General features: G+C 45.4%; 1 protein-coding gene across 2 annotated transcripts in view; it reads right to left on the bottom strand.

Annotated features, from left to right (window-relative positions):
• Positions 1 to 15,444, bottom strand: part of IMMP2L (inner mitochondrial membrane peptidase subunit 2) — a 643,351-nt gene that overhangs the window by 29,843 nt on the left and 598,064 nt on the right. The gene's annotated exons all lie outside the window — the stretch shown is intronic.

Genomic DNA, 15,444 nt, shown 5'->3' with positions numbered 1-15,444 from the left:
CTGTCTACATCCTGTTACAGATCCAGTCTCCCAAACTTGACTTAAATTGGGAAAAACTAGAGTCAGAATGAATGCCGTAACTTCCACGCTGGGTCAAGTCAGCCTTGTAACACACACCGACGAAGGGAGCTTACTCTGTTGCCCTCAGAAGCATTCCGGTGCTCCATTTGCCGTGGTTCACGGGCATGCTGCTGGAATGTCGTTCAAAATGATACGGGTCCCTGAGGAGGACCGGGGGAGGATTCTTCAAGGTTGCCAAGGATGGAGGAAAATGTCCTCTGCCTCTTCTGTATGTGTGTGTCAGAAAAGAGACACTTTATAAATTAGATCCAGAGAAGAGAAGAGGCATTCCAATAATTCTAATAGTTTTGTGTGTTTTCATAAACACAATTCTTAGCCCTGGGGGTTTTTAAATGACCATCAAAATTCACAGCCACTAAGCCCCTCCCATCAGTGATCGCCTGACCCTCCTCTTCACACAAGAATCACCCACACCAAGGGTACCAGGTACCTGGGAGTGGCTGTGAGGGGTTACACCTGCGTGACCTTCACTTAAGGACACTTCCCATCATCTCACCACCTGTGGGCGGACAGGTCTGCGGCTGACGGGTAGGAGAACAGGGACGATTGCGGCCCCTTGGGGCAACAGATACAATGAGGCAGCGCCCCTATCAAGGACATATTGTTCTCACCAGTTGTGGGGTTTTCAGTGTCTCTGCTCTGGGAGCCACACTGATCACGCCGACCTCACCTTCTTGCTCCTGTCACAGAAGCGTCCCAGATGCAGCCCGGACGTCCCAGCTCCGTCCTACACTCAGGACACTAGAGCCAGCAGCGTCTGTGGGCGCTGAAGTGGGGTTTGCAGTTTTCATTAATACTAAACAAGTTCTTGCCTAAATATTTGGTTTTTCTACATTTTAAAGTCAGGACTTTGGTCACTTTTGGCTTTTGTTATTATACAATCTGTACAGAGTATGTTTTCTTGGTCTAAATCAACTGCAAGTATATAGCAGGCTTTATTAATGATAAAAAGTCATCTTCTTTTGATTTATATGGTATTGACTTTCTACATACAAATTATTAAAATATAATATTCTGTCTTATAAATTCATTTTTTACATCTTCAGAGTTAGTCAGCCACTCAACAGCGAGAGGGGAAGAAACTAACATTTGCTGACGTGTCCCCTGGGCGTAAGCACCGCCCCCAGTAGCAAACACAATGGCCTTGAATTGAAGGCGATACGCTAACACTGACCTTGGTACACTGGTGACAAGGGGGTGGTAAAGAAAATAGTGCTGTGTGCCCACAGAATACAAGTTCTCATGTCCCGACGGAGATGACCCCCACAGTAGATGACATTTAAACCGAACTCTCGGGATGGTGGCAGTAGTGGTGACAATGACGGCTACCACTGCCACAATGTGCACCGCACTTGCGAGAGGCCAGGCGTCCTTCTGAGGCCCCTACACACATCAGCTTGTCCAGTCCTCACAGTGACTCTGCGAGGCAAGGAGTAGCGGCCCCACTCTGTAGGTGAGAGCACTGAGGTTCGCCACGGTTACACGGCTCGCCCGAGGGCTCACAGCTGGTGAGTGGTGGAGCGGGGATGGGTCCTGACCACCCACCTGGAGTCTGCAGCTCACAGTCACTATATCCAGTTGCCCCTCATGCAGAAATCCCTCGAGGACCAGGGTCCACAGGCCAACCCACACAGGGAATAGTGATGTGGCATGCCCTACAACACAAATGACTGGGCTGCCTTCAGTCACTGGGCTTACAGCACCGCCCTCCGCCCCTACCACCTGAGCACATCTGTGAAATCATGGCTCTGCCTCACCCCTCCCACCATGGTCCTCTTGAGAGAGAAAGGGAAGAAAATGGAAGAATATCTACAGGCACATATAAAAGGGATACTTTGGGGGAGCTGGCTGTGCATAATGAAAATTACATGATCAAAACATGTTTTATGACATGAAAAAATGTCCACGATACAATATGAAATGGATAAAGCAACTTTGGAATTCACACACACACACACTCCTACCTAGGTTACTCAGGTGAAAGCCTAAAAGGACGCAGACCCCAAATTTAGTATTATGTAGGGCGGGGGTGTCCAACTCATTTTCACTGGGGGCCGCGTCAGCCTCATGGTTACCTTCAAAGGGCTGAATGTAATTTTGACTCTTTCACAGTTAAGGAGTAGTTACATTTATACAGTCCTAAAAGTATTTTGTCCCTTTCAAGGCACTGTGAAGCTGATGCGACCCCCACCCCATGAAAATGAGTTGGAAACCCCTGGTCTAGGGAGCCATATCGGTGATGATCTTTAGCATTCTTTATGGTTTTCTGTATTTTCCAAATTCCCCAGCACAAATGCGTTACATTTATATAATCAGAACTCAATGTTATTGAAAATCAATCTTACTGAACATTTTCTTGACAGAAAAACAGACACAGGTAGATTCGGGGAGTGACTACATATGAAGAGGAGATCTACACATATGTAGTGCCGGCCAATGGAGAGACGCTGGGTCCCTGGGTCAGAGAAGGGACATTCGGATGTGACGGGGGACATGCAAACTCTAATTTAGTTAGTAACTATTCAGTCTAGTAGCAATGCATTACCAAATAATGCATTTGAATCTGAGAGGCAGAAGTCATATCCACAGTACTGAGAGACAACTTCCAGTGCCAAGTAAAAGTTAAACAAATCATCTATGTGCTTAAACAGTTACATTAAACACCTGTCAACATATTCCACTTGAGACCAGAGCAAACCCTTCGCAGCTGCTGACTCACCTCCCAGAAAATAATGGTTTGGCTTAGAAAGCTGCCAGCGTCAACAAGAACGGCATCAATATGTCACTAACATAAACTTCCCAGTAGATCAACACTACAAGGAATACCTGGTTTAAGTTTCAAGTGCAAGTTCCATCTGCAATGATATTGCCAAAAATCTCTGCGGTGTAAAGGATTAAAAAAAAAAAAAAAACCTACAAAGAGAGTGTAGTTACAGCTTCTCACCGATCTGGGTCTTCAGAAACACATCAATACATGCAGCGCAGAAGGTCCGGCTGTAAGATTTCTTGTCAATACAGAGCAAGGTCACTGCATTAGAGGGAGACTCAGTGTTGTTTATTTTGCATCAGTGAAGGGATTGTTCAAGGGAAAGTTCTAAAAGAATGATTCTCTGGGCCACTGAAATCCCTGGGTGGGGGAGAAAGACAACCTGGGGAAAACTCTGAATATCTATTGGGGTATTTTGGGATTGTGTTGCAGACAGAAGCAATGGTATATTTTAGATTATACATATGTTTCACTTATCTTTATATATATTAAAAAAATTATCCTCACCCAAGGACATTTTTTTCATTCTTTTAGAGATGGGGGGAGAGAGAGGGAGAGAAACATCAACACGAGTGAGAAATATCGAGTGGTTGCCTTCCTTATGCACCCCTACTTGAAACCCAAAACCTCTGTATGTGCCCTGACCGGGGATCAAACCTGCGACCTTTCGGTGTATGGGACTATACTCCAACCAACTGAGTCACACCAGACAGAGCTACATTAATATATATTTTAACTAAATGTTCTTCTGATTTTGCAACAAGAGAAAGGAACATGAATGACAAGAAAATAATAAACTGATGGCAATTAAGGAGATCCACTCCGGGAAGTTTAAAATAACAAATAACAAAAACTTGAAACAATTCAATGCTGGTCAAAATTTTACCCTAACTTGACCAGGGTGTGCTCTCTGCTAGACGCCCTCTCTGCTGGTTGCAAGGCCTGCGGCCACGTCCTACACCCCACCCCACGCTTCTCTGCGCAGTGTACACATAGCAGTGGTCAGAGTCAGTCTGGGGTGAGGCCATGTGGGCATTTGCCTCTGGTGCCTCATTTAAGGGGTACACACACATAAATCCCCTGTTTATCAAGATAAATAATAAAATTTTTCAAAAGTAAAGCTAACATAAAAACACTTGCTGAAAAATATAATTTTATATAGTTAAGATCTGTCAGCAAACACGTAACAATAACTACCTGGTTTGAGTGGAAATCATACATTTTTTTATGTTAAAAAGTTTTTAGCCCTGGCTGGTGTAGCTCAGTAGATTGAGCGTGGGCCTGCAAACCAAAGGATCCAGGTTCGATTCCCAGTCAGGGCACATGCCTGGGTTGCAGGCCAGCTCCCAGCAGGGGACGCACGAGAGGCAACCATACATTGATATTTCTCTCCTTCTCTCCTTCCCTTCCCCTCTAAAGATAAAAACATTTTTTAATTTTTAAAAATCTTTAAAAATGTTTTTAGGTATGAACTTCCAGTTCTAAAATAAGTAAGTCCTGGGGACACAATATACAGCAGGATGACCAGAGTGGACAAGACTGTATTGCCTTTTTGAAAGCTGGTAATGAAACAGGTATTAGAAGTTCTCATCACAAGAAAAAAACCTTTGCATGTATGTGCGATGGCAGATGTTAGCTGCACATCGGGATGATCATTTCGCAGTGTATACAAATATCAACTCATCGTGTTGTACATCCAAAACTGATACAATGTTATACCACCAATTAAGCCTCAGTTTAAAAAAAGATGGTCTATGTATCTGCATGTGTGTATATGTGTATATATATGTGTGTGTGTATATGTGCATAAACTCACACATGGCAATGATGTGTTAATGTTAGGAAATGAATAACCCAGAAGAAGGAAGGAAAACAGATGGAAGTTTGGCTTTAGGTATAGTTGTAATGATTTATTTATGTAGAAAAGAATATTCTGAGGCAAAGACTACACATATAAATATCATTTAAATTAAGAAAGTGGGTAAATGATTCTCTGTAATATTGTTTTCTGTATGTTTGATACAGTTAATAAACTAAATTTTATTTAAGTGAAAAAACTTTTGTACAAGCAAAAATTTATTTAGAAGGTCCCAGAGGTAGGAAAAGTGAGCCAGCTGGGCATGGAAGTTACAGAGGCAGAAGGGCCTTAGACTTGGGTGGGAGGGCGGGGTTGGCGGGGGGGGGGGGCGGCCTGCAAGGAACACAGGCCTGGGTGGGGGAGAGGAATGGGCATGCTCTGAAGGGAGAGCCGCCAAAAAAAATCATGTCTTGACATCACAGAAAAAAAAAATGCTTTCAGAATGAAAGAAGGTAAGCCTTTTTTTGTGTAGAATGTCTTTGTTTTTAATTATTTACAACCTTTTCAAAATCCTTGCTGGAGGACATCAGCACAAAACACCATCCAGAATATTTCCACTTTGTCCCTTACTAGGAAACTGAAAGGAAACCAAGGATCTTCAGAGGAAAAATAAAAGCCATTATGGAAAAGTAACACATTGGTATTTACAGAACAAACCTCATTATATACAATAAGTAGTCTAACAGGGGAAAAAATGAAATCATTGCAATTCTCCTTTAAAAACATGTATTTTATATCTGGCTAGCATCCTTTTTTTTTTTTGTCTACACATTTCAACTGGTTTCCTCAAGCCCTTTACCAACTGTCTTTTCCAAAGCCAGCATTCAAGCAACTCGAAGAGGCCTTGCGAAGGTGAAATGAAACATTCATGAGAAACAAAAGCAGGAGAGGAAAGAGAAAAGGACCAGCCCTGATAAGCAGCTGAAGGATGCCCCAGGGATCGTCTCTGGAACAACGAGCAAGACGGAGCTGCAAGGTGATCAGTTGCAACTTGGTAAAGAAGGTAACCTCTGTAGCGGTGGCACACGGAGTTAATAACCAGGAGGCTCTGGCGTTGAATGAACTGAAGTTCGGACTGTTTAAACCTGTGCTGTGTTTTGGCTGCTTCCAAATCCCGTCATTACATGTAACATTGAGACATTTTATAGTCATTTATATAAAATGTTTGTAGATTTTTAAAAGTGCATTAATACTATTTTAAATAAACGGACAGATGGCAATAATTTTAGAAGGTTATATGTGTCCACATTTTTTAAAATTAACTTCTGAGCAGCTCTACTCCACTCTGTTGTCGTCTGGGGCATTGGTGGGAGATTGTTGAAATTGCAGATTCCTAAGTAAGTCCCACATTCCATTTTCTCAATCAGTCCTTCCAGGGCCCCAAGGTTAGAATGCAACAAACTGTGTGTTCAAGAGGCAATGATTATATGTGCGAGTTTGAGAGTCCCTGCCAAGTACAGAGTTTCAATTTGGACTTTTCAAGACAGGTCAGGGTGTTACCGGAGGCAACCGATGTGTTTCTCTCATATTGGTGTTTCTCTCTCTTCCTCTCTAAAATTAACAAACATATCCTTTGGTGAGGGTTAAAAATTTTAAAACTAATAACAAAATAATACAATAAATTAAAGCTTAGACTTGATGGAGAGTGCCCATGGGATCAATTTTGAGGTTGGGTACCACAGAAGTGTGGTGCAGGGTCCTCACGGGGTCACTCTTACTCCGCCAAACGGAGGCTGGCTGATGGCCATCATGACAATGTGCTCAGGGCTGGGGCTCAGCCCTTCTTGCAGGAACAGAGCCTCGGAGGTGTGCCAGCAGGCCTCCCCACCCTGGTCCTAGATGGTCTCAGTGACATCACAGTGTTCTGTGGGGTCTTTTCAATGTGACGGTGTCTTCCATGATGAAAGCATATCACTAGCTTCTTCCCCATTTATGCACACATATTTATACATCTAATGATTCAATGTGTATTTTTAAATCCTGGTTTCAATTCTGCTAAACAACAGAAAGTGACTGGGATGCTCATTATTGTTAATGTTGCTACTGGTTTGTTGTTTTATATTTTATTATTTTTCAAAATATTTTTAAGTTGTAGTTGATGTATGATATTAATTTTAGGTGTAGGACCCAGACATTTCCATAACCTACTAAGTGGTCCCTGTGATCAAACCAGCCCCCGCCTAGCACCAGGCAGTGTTATTACAACACTGTGGACTATAATCCCTGTGCGTGACTTTACAACTGCCTTCAACACTATCATTCCAGGGGCTCTGGGTTCTCGGCCCTTCTCTGCCATGGCAACATGCTGATTCTTGCATCATGAACACCATGACACACATTTCTCCACCCGTTCAGGGAGGCCCACCTCGGGCCAATCAAAGAGGGGGCCTCCAGGCTGGGACATGAGTGAGAGAAGAAGAGGCGGTGGGTCTGAAGTCGAGGTCGGGTGGAGAGTACACCTCGTGCACCTGCGGGAATCAGAAGGGGAGCTGAGTCTGCAGCAAATCCAACGTCGTCGATTACAAAGTGTTAAAGCTGGGACGGATTAGAGAGAACAGATAAAGATGGCCCCCTGCTTTGCCAAAGACAGAATAAAAGCAGGGAGAGATTAAGTACGGCGTGCAGTTCCTTAAAATGAAAGCCCTTCCGCAGCACCCCAGTAACACTGTTTACTAAGCTTTTCCTTCCTAGTAATTAAACTCTATGGGAGATGCTCGACTGAGCTTGAGGGTAAAGGAGACAGAAGAAAAAACTGCAAAGACCCCTGAAATCCATCACTTTTTCATAAACCAATGGTTACTTTTTGAATCTCTCCACATCTTTCTGCCTCAAATCCAGTTAAGGAGTCCAATTAGCCCTCCAACCACCTACTCGAGTAAAAGACTCTACTCAAAGGCCTTAGATGTGAGAAAAGGGAATAGAGGGAAGTATGAAGGACCCGTGCTGACCAGAACAGTTTCCACTTGTTAATTCGTAGCCAAGAAACTGAGATCCAGGATGTTTTCATTACGGAGCCCTGCAAATGGGCCCGTGCCTTCTGACCCTTAACTCTTGTGACAAAATCCCACGTGATGTCGTAACGGAATTATACACATCAAAGAAGCCCACTTTGCAGTGAAATGCTGCATCCTGCACCATCAAAACAGCATTAAGACCCCACTATCTTCTAACATCCATGCACAGGAACCACAATTTATTCGTGACCGATGGCCCTTACGTGTGTGTTCTTACTGGTGTGTACCGAGGATGTGAGATAGCACATCGTGTCTGATTTTTCAAAGGTAAACACCCAAAGGTAAATGGCCACAGAGGTAGATGGCTCTCATCTGAAAGTGCAAGTACTGGAAGAGGAACAGGGATGAAATTGGAAGAGCGCGCTGACCATGGGACGAAATCGCGTCTGAAAGTCACTGTCATGAACTGCCCTGATGTGGGTTCCCATCTGGAGTCACTTGCCAATGGGTGGGGATGGAGCAATGGGGGCCTGGCTATCTTGACTTCCTGTCACGAAGGTTTTGGGGTGCCACCCAAGCCTCCCAGGAGGCTGGCCCTGTGTTTCCTCTTACGAAACCAGCATAGAGACTAAAACCACCCTCACATGTACTTCCGTGTTATGGAGATTCTGCTCGCCAGCGTTCTCCCAAGCTGTCCTCCAAGCTTGCAGATTCCTATCAAATAATGTATCCTTTCTGAAGGCTGTCCTTAAGTGGGGTCAAAGGGTGAAAGATATCAACATTCAGTTCACAGCACCCAAGAAGAAAAGTAACGTAAAGCTTTTCCGTTTTTTCCTATGCTCTACTTTTTAAATAATCATATTCCAGTTAATGTAATGAGTGGATATTGATGGTACTCTAAGATAAATGTTGCCTTATTTCAGTAATGGCTAGGGTTAGCTCAGTTGCCTTTGTTCTGAAAGTCCAGATTTAATAGCCTGTAGATTGGGAGTAGAGGTTTTCCATCTATGGACCGCGTTTGTGCACAAAATTCTCGGCATCACTCAGCAGCTTTCTCTACCCCAAGACATATCTCTTCTGGATGAAGTGCCAGTCCCCTCTTCTCTCTGCTGTTGGAGAGGCAGAGAAATTGCTTCTAGAGAAATGAGAAGTTATTTTGGGGGCCTAGTGACATTAACTTGGATTTTGAATTTCAGAAATTCTATTTAGAATTTTTTAAGTGTAAACATATGCTTACTGCTTAGTATAAAGCTAATAATATTCAAGCTCATAAAGTAATGTTATAAAAACTAATATGCAAAAGGAAAGTTTCATGGTAGCATAACATATTTGCAGTAAGAGCCTTTTGCTGGTAATTGGAAGATTTGGCTTCACTTCGCTGTTTAATCACCCGCAGAACTGTTTATCGCCCTATATATCCCTCCAACAAGAACATTATCTCTTTAATGTGTCCCTCAGAAAACCAGGGAAAACCATGGTTATTGCTTATGCTACTCTTTCCAACCATGGAGCCAAATTTAATCTAATCACCAGGTCCTGAGAATGCATTCTCAAATTAATATATATTGAAATCTAAATGAATTATTACTTGATGCAGAATTACAAAAATATGGTCTCAACATAAATAATGTGTCTAAAATATTAACTTTAAATAATATGGTTGATAGTGTGGACTATACAACTATAATTTTTTAAAACTTCTTAAAATGTTTGTTCATTCGTGTGACTGTGTACTTGCATATTTTTATTTGGAGGGATACATTCAGTTTTCTTCCTAAAGCTTTTAAATAAATTTAACAATTGACTACTATTTTTTATTTTAAAATCAACCTTTTCACAATCATTAGGGAAAATAAAACTGGCTTCCTTTAGTACCTTCTGGACAAAAGTAGGTTTATTTAAATAATTGGTTAAAAGACCTCATAATTTAAAGCATTTTAAATTATGATTGTGTCATTCTAAACTTATAAATATTGTGTAGTAGCCAAAATCTAAATGTAGCACCTGTTCATCCAATTTATTGAACACCTACTATGTGCTGGTCACAGTGCTAGGTACGAGGATACAAAAATAAAAAGGTGTGTCTTCTCCAAAGGAGCTTAGAGTTCAGTGGAGAGCAGAAAACCTGAACGGATTTTTGCAATGTGCTGTGCAAGGCTGTAACACAGTTGTTACATGTGCTGTGCAGGGTTGTAACAGAGTTGTTATGGTTCCAGTGGAGAGAGAAGGGGGGGAGGTGGGTGTGAGGAGGATCGTACCTTCTCTGGGATTATAAGTGGGGAAAGCCCTCCGGGCAGGAGGAACATTAGGTGCTCAGGCCAGGAGAGGCACTGGGTGGGGACCATGGAAGAATTCGGTTGACTAAGTTCAGGGCTCTTGGCAAAGTGGCATGGACTGGAAAGGCGCAGAGGGAAGGAGTACTGGAGGGTTTCGTCTACTCTCTAAAGGAGCTAAGGTTTTGTGCTGGGGGTGAAGAGAAGCCCCCGAGCAAACTTGCCATGAGGGACATGCTGAGATTTGCATGCGAGGAGATGGCATTGGCAGCATCGTGAATGACAGATTTAACAGTGCCATGCAAGGTAAGATGACTACCTGGGACCCCTGTCTCAGCGAATCAGGGTGACAAATGGGGAGGTGAGAGGGAAAACTCAGATGTGGGAGATATTTAGGAGGTGAGAAGTGACAGGCTGAGGGGCTAACTGGATGGTGGATGGGGAAAGCAGGGAAGTGACCAGCCCTCCTAAGGGAAGGGTTCCAGAACCCCGAAGGGCTCCGGCCTGGGTCACAGGAGATGAGGCTGCTGTCCCAGAGATGAAGTGGGGAGAGCAGGCTGGTGGCAGGGTGGGAGAGGGAAATGCTGTCACAGCCCGGTTCAGTGGGTTCGACATCCCTGTGGGGTCGTGGGGTCGCGGGGTCACGCCAAGCAGTCGGGCTGCAGCCCAGAGATCCTGAAGCCCTGGTGGAGAGTCAGGGGTGGAGACCATGTTTGCACCTCATCAAGCTGATGGGCCGGGCTGAGGCCGGGGCTCCAGGAGTTCGCTGCAGGGCTGCACACTGAGCAGTGGGTGCAGCCTGGGACGCAGCTCTACCAGGGTCCCTGTCCTCAGGGAACTCAAAAATTGTGTTCATGCACATGTTTCTATTCTAAATGCCAACTACGAGAGGGCTTGTTGTGATTACTGTGTCTGTGTGTAAGAAATTATTCAGACAGATCATCTTAAAAACTGAGAATTTTAAAAAATCGCCCTTCCCAATGGGAGGTAGTGGCCTACAGCACTTAGTGCTGAGGTTACAGCGGACAAGAGGGGCGGGGACCACAGAGAGGGAAGCGAGCTGGGGCAGTGAGTCCGATGGTCCCTGCCTGCCTGGCCTGCAGTCTTCCCTTTTCAGGGGCTGCTTTATTCATTCACACTGTACGTGTGTACGCTTAGTTACCACGTTTCCTACGTGTCAGGCAGGGTGTAGGCATCATATATATATATGTAGTGTGCAACAAAAGATACCGAAATCTCTGCTCCTGAAGCTGAAATTCAAGAGGGGCAGAGGGATAATAAACTAAATTAGTGTAATTATACAGCATGTGAGATGGAGACAGGTGTAATGAGACAGGAGACAGGAAGAAAGCAGGGAGGAAGAATGGAAATTCAGGGCTGGGGCAATGGTTAAAAACAAGGCTGGCTCCACGGTGCGTGGCCATACAGCCCCCCAAGCCCCACGTTCAGAAGGGCTCCGCATTGGGTGTGATGCTCCACTGTCACCACCCTGACCTGAACTTCTTTTTTTTTTTTTAACCAGTGGTCCCTCCAAATACGTAGGGCATCCTGGCTGCAATTTCCAATATGGTGGGTGAGCTCACTACATACACCCTCTGCCCTTCTCTGTACTCTTCTGATGCAGGAGCCTGACCACATGGGCTCTATCAGTGACCTCCTCTGCCCTCTGCCTTCCTAGTTGGTTCCAATACAAAGGAGCCCAAGCAAGAGTTCAAAGGTCACTGCTTCTCTGAGGGGCGGGGGGGCTTTGTCTGCCCACTTTTGGTGACAGAGGTTCTACAACTGCTCCTCGCCCATCTAAGGCTCCGCCGAACCAGGCCGGGTATACACACACACCCCTCCGGAGCTCCCTAGTTCTGGCCACGCCTTTGTTAAGCTGCCTAATGTTTTTCTCACTGGACCATCTGTGTCTGGTCCGCACTCTGATGAAAAGAACTTCATTAACAAGGTGACTAGATTCCTGGAAGAGGTGAGGGGAAGCCCCACGGCTATCTGGAAGAAAAGAATTAATTCAAGCCAAAGGAACACGCTGGTCTTCTAAGGTAGGGGGTTGCCTGCACACCGCAGTCTGCGGGGCAAACCCGGTCTGCTGCCTGGTGTCGTACACAGGGTGGAGCTGGAGGAGCCACGCCCACTCGTGTGTGCATCCTCTGTGGTGGTGTTCACGCTCCGATGTCGGAGTTTAGCCACTGCCACGAAAACCACACCCCCGAGAAGCCTAAACTGCAGTCTTTTCCTTCACAGAAAACACTGGCTAACCCCCGAACTAGGAGGCCAGAGAGTCTAGAGCTTCATGGGTGAAGGGGACAGAAATAGGTGACAATGTCTCAGAGGTACCAGGACCACAGAGATTAGGGCCTCAGCCTTAGGAAATGTCTTGAGGTGAAGACTTCACTTTCGCCTGGGTGACTGTGGCCACTGCCTTAAAAATAGAGGTGAGTGAGGACAGAAGCAAGGAGAGCACTCAGGAGTGCTTGTGCTGTGCCATGGAGAGGTGACAATCACTGAGGCTGGGTGGTGGCAGGGAGCTGGAGAGAGGTGGTCCCAGTCTGGGTTGATTGTGACGGTGAAGCCCCAGTGCCTGGCTGATGGACTGCGGGTGGGGTAAGAGAGAAGGGGAGCGGGGTCACAGCTTCCCTCCACAGGCGACTGGAGTGTGGAGTCACCACTGACCAGGCTCAAAGTTGGTGGGAGGAAAGTGGGACACTGAAGTGGGATCGGCGCGCTTGGGAGCTCAGCATCAGCCATTGCCAGCTGCAAATTCTGTCTGAACATCTAAGCTGTTATGAGACAGATGCAAGACACATTGGCATGACAGTCAAGGAGGAGAACATTTCCACGAAGGAAGGACAGGGCGGGGGGCACTCTACTGCGTCAGTGCAGCTGAAGGCTGGTTAGAGTGAGGGTGCAGAACGGACCCCTGAAGTCAACAACCTGGGGTTCCCTGATGGCTTTCCCAAGGGTGTTTCTGTGAGGTGGCCCAGCGAGGGCCCGGTTGGAGTGGGCCTAACAGGGCCAGGAGGAGACGAAACACCTGCCGAGAGCAGAGATAACTTGGTAAGAAGGTCAGCAAGGAAGGCAGGGAGAGCAATAGGAAATTGTTGGAGGTCGAGGCTGAGTACAGATGTTAGCTATTCGGAAGGATCGTGGAGACGGGAACATACTGATGATGTGGGAGCGGGGATGGGAACTGTCAGAGCGATGTCCTTGCAGGTCAAAGGGGATGGATGGGTCTACCGTAGTAAGGATGATGGACCAGCCTTAGCTACCAGCAGGAAAGTCCTTAGGGCCTGTGACACTGGGCTGTATAATAAACAATGGGTCAGTCGATATTGGCACGTAGTCGTGCCACAATAAAGCGCCTTAATACTTTGTGAACAGTTAGGGCATTAATAATAATGACGATCTTGAAGTTTAATCCACTCTTTTGTCACTGATGCACTCCAACCCCCAAACAAGACATCCAACCTTTGCATGGCTTAGTTTGTCTATGATTAAGAAACACAGTATCTGCTGGTGGTTCTAGTGCCTGGGAAATGCATACGTCGTGTGACCAAACCTGCACAGCCACCGGGTCCCTCTCCTGCTCGCTGCTATGGGGTCGCCAAGGGAGAACAAAAGGGAAGGGGCCTGTAGACCCGTCCCATTCGCCATGTGGAGGCTGTCTCTTCACGGTGCCTCATTCCTATTGCATAGATCCTCTTAATGTTCTTCCGAATGAAAGGTGTTTACTCATTATGTCTTAACACTCTCTATAATTAAGTTTCATTTCTGAGAAGCCTTGCCTTTTATACAAACAGCATACATTTGATCTCCCAGCTGCCATTATTTTTACAAGAAAATTGCATGTTAAGCTTAACCACAGGTTCTGAATATACCCGTTCAACCTGGAAGACCCAGTTCAGAGGCACTACCGCTGGGAGGCATTCCTAGGTCCCCGAGGGACAATGTCCCCGTCTGTGTCCCTGTCACACCCTGTTCTTCCCCATGCTAGGGCACCGATCAGCCAGCCCCGGAACCATCTGTTGACATTGCTGTCACCCCCACCAGATGCTGAGCACCTTATCTTACTCCTCTGGATCCTCGGGAACTTGCACAGAACGGGCATGAGATAAATGTTTGCTGAATGACTGAACTGAAGTGTATAAATTTCAGAATGGAGGCTCCTCAGGTAAAATGTCATGATAGAAAAGACACAGAGTAAATTAATACATTCACAGAAGGTCTGTGTGAGCGTCTGTGAGAAAAGGAAACTATAGCTCTGGCTGGTGTGGCTCAGTGGATTGTGTGCCGGCCTGTCAACCAAAGGGTCGCAGTTCAAGTCCCAGTCAGGGCACATGCCTGGGTTGGAGGCCAGGCCCCCTAGGGGAGGTGTGGTGAGAAGCAACCAAACACTGATGTTTCTCCCTCTAAAAATAAATAAAAGCTTTTAAGAAAAGAAAAGGAGGCTATAGTGCACATACTTACCAATTCCAAGTGTTTTATAGAAAGAACCTTGTTTTCAAGGGCTGCATCGGGAAGCAGAGTCAGGAAACAAGCCCTTGACTAGGCTTTTTAACATGAGACACGGGTTTCTGAGCTGTTTCTGCCCTGGTAACATGTGATTTGGACGCAGGGTTTGCTTGTTTCCTTAAGGAAGTACACAAACGCCCTTGTCCAACTTGTACTGCAGGGGATGTTGACAGCAGTGAACTCCCAAAGCCAGAGCTCTAATACTCTCAGGTCGGAAGGCATATAAATGAACTCCGTTTACATTATGTGAATTTTCAGCATTGAACTTCCTGGCATTAAGTTGCTTATCACTATTAGACTCACTCTTTCCCAGCCTGGTTTCTCTCTTCCCCCTGCTGTGAGGGCTCTGTCTTTGAATTTTCTATTCAGCTTTTCTAATAGACAATCTGCTTCAGCACTTTCTGAGGAAAAAAGAAATAGCTTCCTTTCCCCTCGCACCCCCAATGGCAGTTACGCCTCGCACTTAACATGAAATCAAGTGAAGACATCTGTGCTTTGTCATCGAAAAAGAAAACCATTTTATTTTCCTAATTATCCACTTATTATCTGCTTAGCAGCCTTGGGTTAAGAATTCACTTGCCACCTTGAAAATTCAGCCTTAATCCCCATGTACAGACAGGCCTGAGACAGTCACCGCCTCCGCCCGCACCTCTCCATCCTTGCCTCAGAGAGCTGTGTACGTCAGGCACTGAACCACCCTCCACGTCAAGTTTAAATTGAAAACACTTTTTTCTGATAAAGATAATCTGTAGCCCATTTGTCTTTAGGAAACTGTACCAATTCAGCGACAGATGAGAAAGTTTTAGAGCTGTGAAGGGCTTTGAAGCTCATATTTTCTCCATTTTCAGCTGCTTCTGTAGGTAAATACATTAAAGATCAGAAATGAAATGCCCGCACCAACCACTCAGCAGTAGGCTCTCATCTGTGAGTCTCTGCTTACAGCTTATAAAAAAGAGATTTTGTTGTCCCCCAACTCCCGAAGGACAACTACTGGGGAGG

Source organism: Sturnira hondurensis, unplaced genomic scaffold, assembly GCF_014824575.4.
Source record: "Sturnira hondurensis isolate 20B ecotype Veracruz unplaced genomic scaffold, ASM1482457v3 Scaffold0002840, whole genome shotgun sequence".
NCBI classification, from domain to species: Eukaryota; Metazoa; Chordata; class Mammalia; order Chiroptera; family Phyllostomidae; genus Sturnira; species Sturnira hondurensis.
This window is presented reverse-complemented; position numbering and strand designations above follow the sequence as displayed.